Source organism: Glycine soja, chromosome 12, assembly GCF_004193775.1.
Source record: "Glycine soja cultivar W05 chromosome 12, ASM419377v2, whole genome shotgun sequence".
NCBI classification, from domain to species: Eukaryota; Viridiplantae; Streptophyta; class Magnoliopsida; order Fabales; family Fabaceae; genus Glycine; species Glycine soja.
This window is the reverse complement of record NC_041013.1, coordinates 27,351,422-27,360,842: the sequence shown is the minus strand read 5'-3', so window position 1 is coordinate 27,360,842 and position 9,421 is coordinate 27,351,422. Positions and strand designations below refer to the sequence as shown.

At 29.5% G+C, this 9,421-nt stretch overlaps 1 long non-coding RNA gene across 12 annotated transcripts; it reads left to right on the top strand.

The window, feature by feature from the left end:
* Nucleotides 1–1,844: 1,844 nt before the first annotated feature.
* LOC114378539 lies at nucleotides 1,845–9,333 on the top strand. Of its 12 annotated transcripts, none has more exons than XR_003659357.1 (9): nucleotides 1,845–2,147; nucleotides 2,260–2,331; nucleotides 2,503–2,839; nucleotides 3,689–3,872; nucleotides 4,219–4,341; nucleotides 5,907–5,987; nucleotides 6,096–6,160; nucleotides 6,814–6,891; nucleotides 9,067–9,333. It is a non-coding gene; the product is annotated as an uncharacterized LOC114378539 (long non-coding RNA). The 12 variants fall into 12 exon arrangements; XR_003659356.1 differs by having other exon boundaries at nucleotides 1,845–2,164; XR_003659355.1 differs by having other exon boundaries at nucleotides 1,845–2,134; nucleotides 2,260–2,839.
* The last annotated feature ends 88 nt before the right edge of the window (nucleotides 9,334–9,421 follow it).

The following is a 9,421-nucleotide window of genomic DNA, read 5'->3' as shown; positions in this document are numbered from 1 at the left end:
ATTGGTGATAATTGTGTAAGTCTTTGTTTCTTACCTCATCACAAGGATGGTACTATGCCTGTCTAGTTTATTCAGAAGTACCTCGTGAAGAAACTTAGTCTTTCTAGTGAAGCAGAGGTGAGTAAATTATAATTACTACCTTCTAAGAAATAAGAATGGTTGGCACATTCTCTCTCCTGCTTTATGTTTTCTGTTTTCTCTTACTTTGGTTTAAGGGTGTAAATTATGGTAAGAATTTGACAACACATTTTCTTTCCAAATCAAAAATAATAATTCAAGTTATTGGCTGGTGAATTCCTGGTGCACAAGTGGAAATAATGTGCCGAGGTGAGTTTGTGCTCCCATCTTTACAATGACATAATTTAGTAGATTTATGAATTAAAATGTTTTAGTTTTTTTCTTACTTTTTTAATGTAGTTTTTTTCTTTATTTTGTGGCATTCACGATACTTTATTTGTTTCTTTTGCTTGATTATTGGTTGTTTAAGAGATCTAGAGGTTGATATGGAAAAATTGATGATAAAAAAATGAAATGATATTTTAAAATTTTAAATTTTTTTAAAAAAGATATTTTAAGATGGTTTTTTGAAAAATCGTATTAGAAAGTTCACATTCTAAGATGTTTTTCAAAGAATCGTCTTAGAATCCTTAATTTTTATTTTTTTTTAAAAACATTATAAGACGGTTTTTGGAAAAACCATCTTAGAATCCTCAAGTTTTTAATTTTTTTTTAAAAAAATATTCTAAGACGGTTCTTTCAAAAACCGTCTTAGAAAGTACTAAGACGATTTTTGGGAAAACTATCGTAGAATCCTCAATTAATATTTTGTTTTAAAAATGACATTCTAAGACGATTTCGGTGTGAAAACGTCTTAGAAATTGTATTCTTCTAAGACGACTTGAAAATTTTCATGGAAAGTTAGACTTTCCACAATGGTAGCTTTAATGATGACTGAAAATTGTTGTAAAAAAATCCCTCAAAATCATCGTAAAAAGTATTTTTTTAGCAGTGTAAATTGGTCAGTGTTTCAGAAAAAAGTATTTGTGAAAATATATAGGATTATTTTTCAGTGATAGGGCTAGAAATAATGTGAGGATTATTAATTTTTCCGATGTAATGCATAAAATCCCAACTTGCAGAATTTGTTCAATGATTACAATTTTGAAGAATCTTTCATGTGTCAACTTGGTTTAAGAGTGTGGATTTTGAATTGGAGCCGGTTCCCCAGGGATTGTATAACTGCGTTGTAATGGTAGCTTTTTTGTTTGTGATTTTGGAATTCATTAGTTGTTTGCTATTGAGTCGTGTACGCAATCTTAAGAGGAGGCACAATTGTGTGCGTTGTTGTATTTCAGATATGGCATATCTTGTGCTTTAGATCTTTCTCTTAATAATAATATTTGATAACTTTTGTTTTCCAAAAAAAAAAGGATTTAAGAAGAAAGATGTCAACAAAAGAGTGTTCTCCAAATTACAATTCTTGCCTTCTATCGTGGTAGCAATAAAATAAGAAATCAAGGGGAAGTGAAAAGTGAGAAAGACACCTCACGTGATCTTTAATGAACTAACATGGACCATTGGATTGAAATAAAATGAATGACTAAGATTAGGATCAAAGTAACATTAAAAACTTGTTCATGAGGTGGATCCTCCTAGCACTACTATAAAAAGTACTTTCCACGACGTTACTTTGACGTCGGTTGATAAAAAATCGAGTTAGAAAGAACACGATGACATTTTTGTAAATAAATGCAATAGATTTACAACGATTTTACAGAATCGTCTTAAAATATTTTGCACTATTTTTAATTCATTTCTCCCTCCACTCTCTCGCGCTCTCACTCTTCAACTTCCCATTTAACTCTCTCTCGCGCTCTCACTCTTCAACTTCCCATTTAACTCTCCCTCTAGGGTTCCCAAGCCACCACCTAAGCGTAGCTCTAGGCTTCGTCTCTGCTCTTGCCCGCAATGTCCTCTCCCTTCCTTGGAGACATCCTACTAAGGAAGACGTCGACCTCAATGTCTTCTACCAGAGCTCGTAGTAATGGCTTCATTTCCAATTTGCCTGATTGTAAATTTGCTGCAACAAACCCTAAGATTCGCCAATTTTTTTGCAATGAAGCTCCGAAGAAGAGTGGGTTTTATCGGTGATGTTGCGTGCTTCGTGTGTGATTGAAGCTGCTTCGTTTAATTTGGTTTTCGACTTACTGTGCTGCTCTTCAGTTAGTGTTTTGATTGGTATTTTTCGATTTTTGACAGATTATAAGAACTTCTATCCCAAGGAAAAGAAGGAAGTTCCGAAGAGGAATGACAAGAAACATGAGTACAAAGGTAAAAGAAGAAACTTTTGTGCACACCCTATTTTTTTCTAAATTAGGAAGCTTTCATGGCAAATTGTTGGAATATGGTGGTGGCTACTGGTGTAATGAGTAAACTGGAGGTTTGAGCATGCCTAGAGTTACCATTTTCCATACATATTGTTATTTTATTTTTATTTTGCAGGATGTTGTAAGTTTGACCAATTTTTTCCAAAACACCCGTGGAATATCAGTAGAAGAGAAGCGCCATATATTTTTGCCTACATAATAAGCATGATTTTTGCAAGGAAATATTTAAATGGCTTTTTACTTAGCAGAGATGCCAATTTCCTCGTATGTTTCAATTATTTATTCTAAGCAGGGTTGTGGTGCCCCTTATTCAAGGTTATGAAGATGTTGGGGATTTCATTGTATCAGAAAGATTAGAGACTGGTGTACATGTTAACTTGATCTTCTATCTAATCATTGGATCCATTGGCCTTTTTTGAACTCGTTCTTATCATTTTGACACACAATAAGTGGTTGGTTCTCATTCTCATAAACTTGTTTTATTTATTTATTTTTTTAGTAGTAAGATGTTAGCTCACAGTTATTGTTGTCTTGAACCTTTTTTTTCCGGTTAAGATTATTGTTTGCACCCTCGAACTTCATTTGGTTTCCTTAAAGAAACTTGCATCACACCTAATTTCTTCTAGATTATTTACCGTCATATATGAACATGATCTATTTGTAATTTATGGTTGTGTGTTTTGTTATGAATGACGTCATATTTCTGGTTGCAAAGTGTAGGAAAAGACAAAAGCAACATTAAAAATGAGGCATTGAATCAAAAGGAATCCACAAAAATCAATGGTGAATTAACTATTAGCCTATATTAACTTGTAAGGGTTTCCTAATGGCTTGGGAGCTTGAGAGGTCAACCATGGATTTTTTTAATACAAGTTTGGAATATGGTTATGGTAGTATTAATTTATCCTTTATTGCATTCCATTTTTATAAGTTTTTGCATCATAAATTTGAAGGAAATTCAGGCTAATTTTCATAGAAACATTGTTCCTTCGTCGTCCTGCCTATCATCAAACTATGTTGCTTTGTAGTTGTGACTTCAATCTGAACTCAAATGTAAAATTTATTATTATTATTATTATTATTATTATTATTATTGTGGCAGCATACTCTTGATCTCTCTTCAAGGTCTTGTCGAGGATGGATTGTTAAACACAAGCTTCCCTAACACATAGGTGTCTTGGAAAAATCACACACAAATTTTGTTACTCTTGGTGTGATCTATTTTTACTTTGGAAAAGACATACCTATTTAGTCATGATATTCTATGAACCTTGATTTATATCTTGTTTTACTTATGTTAGTTTTGATGAGGTCACTTCTTGTAAGAGGATTCTGGAGACAATTTTCTTAAGGCAGAAGACAAAATTTCATCTCTTCCATAATGAGATGGTGCCATCTTTCTTTAGAATTTAGAAGATTAGCATGGTCTCTTGATGGTTCATTTCTACATGTGCTTCGAGTAGAAGTAGATCTTTATTCAATTAGGTATGTGCTTGCTTCTAGTGACACAACTCAAAATAAATTGCCTTATATCTATCATATTGAAATAAAATAGGCTCTTTCCCTCAAAAGAGGAGAACTCCTGTTAAATTTTGTTTTTAGGAATGTCAAAGTGTCCCTTGTTATTCTATTCTCATGATTGTTTCATAGAAGTATGCTAAATTCAACTTGAGATTTTCTTAGAACCTATTTTATCAAGCTTTAGATGAGTCTGGATGGATTATAACATGAGTGAGAATTTATCTAGAAACTTAATTATCTTCTGTATGGTCTACTTGATGCATTTTTTCAATACACTTAAGTTGACTCATTTCCATTCATTTATTCTAAGGCTCGTTGCATTTTACAATGTCTTTGTTGATATTCAAGAAAGAGATTATGGAAGCATGCATGCAGATTGGAACATCCTTCCTCCAATAGAAATCAAGGATGTCAATGGCTAAATGCAGAAAAGGTACAACTTTGAGACAAGACTTAATCTATTTGCTTGCATTTGTATATGTTTGTGAATACTGATCTTCTTTCAAATATGACCTATTTCTTACATTAAATTGACTTTCATCTTGTTCGGGTTGTTCAATTGGTGGAAACACCTTTTGTGAATCTAATTATTTATGTATCAATAATTTCTACTTATGCTACAAGGCTTTGTAATGTTACTAGAAAACTCAAGTTAAAATCCTTCTAAAATACATTTTGAATAGAAATTCATATTTTTAAGTAGAGACTTAATGGTGGAGTAAGAGCATCAAAATACTATTGTTCTGATTCAACATGTATAAAAAGTTGAACCCTCTGTTCGAAACTTGCAAGCAAATGTCCCATCAGAGAGATATAGGCTCATGGGACAAAAATTACAACTTTAAATTGTACACGTAAGTGAGACTTTTTATTTGAGAGTGAGACATTTTATTTGAGAGTGAGACTATTCTTGCTGGTCCAAACACTTTTTATTTGTTTCCCCCCTTTTTTTTGTTTTAGTTTGTGGGGCCTCTATTTTGAGTCTAGTTTAACTTCTTTTTTTTTTGTCTGTTTTTAAATAGCCATTGTGTATGATATAAAATTAATAGACTAATAATATCTGATAAAAAATATACTAAATAATATTAGTAATGCAAAATACAATAAACTAAAAAAGTAGCAGTTATAAAAATATAATAAACTATTTAAAGCATAACATATAATATAAAAGTAACTAATAATAGTAATGAAAATATAATAAACTATTTAAAGCATAACATATAATATAATGCCTCCACATAACTATTTAGCAGCCTGAGGTCTCGTTCGTTAACAGAATTAATCAGACAAATCATTCCACCAACTAAGAACGGTCATGCACCACCACCCATAGAGTCAAGAAAGAGCTCTCAGTCTATCAATCCTTATTATGTCTGGACCTGATAAGTTTTTCTGTGTTGAGTCAAATTAAGCTACAGGCTCCACTCCTGGTGGTGTCCATCCGTCAATTCCTTTAAGTTTCAGCCTTGCAACCATATTCCCCCTAGAACCCAAAGACTTTGATTTCTCGTAAGGTGCCAGCGGAGTCCTAAAAGCAACATCCACTGATCCCTGGTCTGCAAACTAACTAATAATAGTAATGAAAATATAAACTATTTAAAGAATAACATATAACATAAAAAACTAAATTATAGTGATAAAAAACTAGATAAAACATAACATAATATATAAATTATACATAATAGTAATATATAATGAACTAAACAATAATAGTAATAAAAATGTAATACATTATTTAATGCATAATATAATATAATAAAATAAAATATAATAGTAATAAAAATGTAATACACTAAATATAACGACCATCTTGTTAATAGCAGTTTTTGGGCCAGCCGCTATGCTATGCTCCGCTATCCAAGATTTAAAACATTAGTAACTAGATATATGTGGTAGCTTGATGATTTAGTTGTAGCTCTTCTGTCAACTAAGGTTTCTTAGAATTTTCCTAAATTCTCACTAATATCCAAACATTTTGTGATTTTGTTGTTTCTGCAGTGGATATATGACTTATGTATTGGAGGCATTTGAATTGGAAGATACAATAAAGAATTTTGATCGCCACAACTCAACTAAATGGTTTGCTTCTAATTTCATTTTCTTTTCCTTTCCACTTCAACATCCTTCTACAATATATTACTGGTTCTTCCAGCTCACCTTATACAATTTTTTATGCTGTAATTTCAGGGAATGTAATTCAAGCATTAGACCTGCTCAAACTGGCAAGTTGGGGTCCCTATTTGATACTTTAGGTAATAATGAGAATTATTGGTGAGAGACTTGTCTATTGAGTCCCCTTTCTATTTCCAGTTTATTTTTTATAAGTAGCATATCATGTAAATAGGAAAATATAGACAATCAATTTTCCTCTTTTCATGCACCAAGGAAAAGAGTTTATTTTGCTTGAATGTTATTAATGTTGTGCTGACCTCTAAATAAAACAATTAGATATTTAAATGTTGAAGTTATGCCTTTTTAATCTAGTAAAAATATTGTATCTAATTTTAAGTCAAGCCAAATAGTTAATATTGAAATCACATGCGATCCACTTTACCAGGTGATTTGCTTCACTCACATTATATATTACTGATATATACTATATATTACTGATATATATTTCATTGAGTTTGAATGAAATTGTATTTATTTGTTATTTATTGGCATGATAGTATTATTTATTTAGTTTTGAATTATTCTCACAACTATGCAATTGGAGGGACTTTAGTCAATGAGTTATGTTATTAAGATGTCACATATTTAGTTAAGTTTTTTTTTTTATATGCATTTGAAATTATCCATGGAATAATTGTTTGCTACAAGGGAATCAAGTAGAAATGTTTTGTTCTTTTATTAGTTGATAACCAATATAGTCTTACTTAACTCGTTTTCTTCAATTTTTGCATAGGAGTGATCCAAAGAGAATGACAGATACCTTAAAAAGATAGAGAATGAAGAATCATGCACAACTTATAAGATGTTGAAGGTACAACCAATCATTCATAATTTTATTCGTTGTTCTTGTTTCTAACATTTGGTAGATTTTGGGAGTACAAATTTTGTTATTAACCTGATCTACTATTTTAATAGAATTTTTCTTCTTTTATTATTTTATTAGAATTTTTATTTTTATTTTTAAAAATAAGATATTTTAAGACAATTATTTAAAAAATCATCTTAGAAAGTGTATATTCTAAGATGGTTCTGTGCGAAAAACGGTCTTAGAATGACATATTTTTTCTAAGATGGTTTTCACGGAACCGTCGTAGAAAGTAAAAAATTTCTACGGCAATAATTGATAACCAATGTAAAAGAGACTTTTTTTTAGTAGTGTAGTATACTTATATCATAATATATTTATTTATGATATTATTAATTTATTATAATAGATGTATTTCGTTTAATATTATAATTTTATCATATATCACTAAGACACAAGTTCTAAATTAGGCAGTTATTTTTAAGGTAGGGTCTGAAAATTTCAAATTATTTAATAGATGTGTGGATCAATTAGTGACTCATTAGTTCGACCAGTGACTCAGCATCTTGATCAGGTCGATCACTGGTTCAATTTTTAAAATTTTGTGTCATGGTTCAATGCCTTATCTTTTGAAAATTTGAGTTGACTAAGTTTTTAGTCCTTATTTTTTTAAAATTTAATTTTTAATTCCTAAACTTTTATTTGACTGATTAATGTCTCTTAACTTTTTTTATTAATGGTTTTAGTCCCTAAATTTTTGTTTGACTGGGCAAGGTCCTTAAACTTTTAAAATTTTCAATTTTTAATCCGTAAACAAAAGTTTGAAGTCGTTATTTTTATTTATTTAATGTGATTTCAAGGAGTAAAAATTGATTTTTAAAAGTTGAGGAATTGAAAACCTTAATGAAAAAGTTGAAGAACTTTGATCTATCAAACAAAAGTTTATAGACTAAACACCGAATTTTGAAAAAGTTTAGATTGACCAAAAATTTATACATTACAAAAATAATAATAACATAATCATTGACACAATTTCTAACATGCTATTGAAGACTAGAATCTATATATATAAATTTGAGAGTCTAAAAACAAGTTCAAATGATGCATAACAAAACCAGAATTTGGATAACATGTGTCATTATTTGATATTTCGTAATTGTTTGGTTTGATTATAAATAAAATTAAAATTAATACATTTATGTCTCACCATTAATATATATGGAACAAAAATTAATTAAAAATCTATAAATTAATTTTTTAAATTACAATTAAATCATTTATAATTATATTCGGTAAATCAATTCAGTCAACCTTAATTTTCGTCAAACTGATTGATTTCAATTGATTTTTAATTTTTGAAAACTGGAACACAATTTTAATTCAAAATAATCTATTTTCAATTTTACTTAATTTTTTAAATTATAATTAAATCAATAAATGCATCCTTAATTTCCATCAATTTGATAATGACAATTACTAATAGAGATTTGACTTTTCCGTCTCTATAGAAAAATAATGTAATTAATTTATTTTTATTCTTTTCATTTAATTTTCATAAAAACCTTTCATTTGATTTAATGTTAACACTCAAAATATTGACACATTACAAGATAAATCCGTTTTCTTAAAAAAAGAAAAAAAAAAGAAGTTAAATTCGCTGGCATTTATTTTTCTTATAACTTGACAACTTTTTGATTCAAATGGTTTTATGGCTTTATTAGCCATCCATAACACCTAAATTTGCTTTTAAGGAGAAAAAATAATTACATTACAACTATCCTTTTTTAATAGCCAACGGATTTATCATATGAGACACTATATAAGGAGGTGTGAGACATCAAGAATATTCTTCTCTACTTCAGAATTTTTATTTTATTCTGTATTCCTCTGGGCATGACTATTTTTGAGGTACCAACGTGTTTTGGTCATGAGTGCATGAGTTAAAACACACCGTTGTGTAAGACCTGGGAGGCAGCCAAATATTAGGTTGAAAATGAAAGTCCGACAAAATTTTACTTCCGGACGGTGATTATTGTCACGATATAGTATTTCATTTTGTCTTCTTTCTAAATAGTTTTTTTTTTTAGACAAAATGAATGTCCGACAAAACTTTTTTTGTACTATTTTATTTTCTTTCTTCCATTGAAAATTAATACACATTTACTTATTGTCATTTTGCAGTCATGATTTGAGTTTCTAGAGCAAGCTCTTTGAGAAGGAAAGTTAGTATTTATTCTATACTTTATAGAGATATATGTTCTATATTTTTACGATTCTTATTTTCTTATTTTTCTATTATTTTACTTTATGTTTTATGCATATGTGATATGTTATTGTATTGTCATGGTGCTTTCAATTCCTGTTATTGTAAATTTTAGTTAAGTTGTCAACGAAATATCTATTGCTCAAGAATCCATTTGAGAAAGCAACTACTATTGAAGAAGAAAATTATAATTGAAAATATAAGGAAACTATGAGATCAAGTTAGTGAATCTCAACTAACAAAAGATCATGAAATGGAAATGAAGATATAATA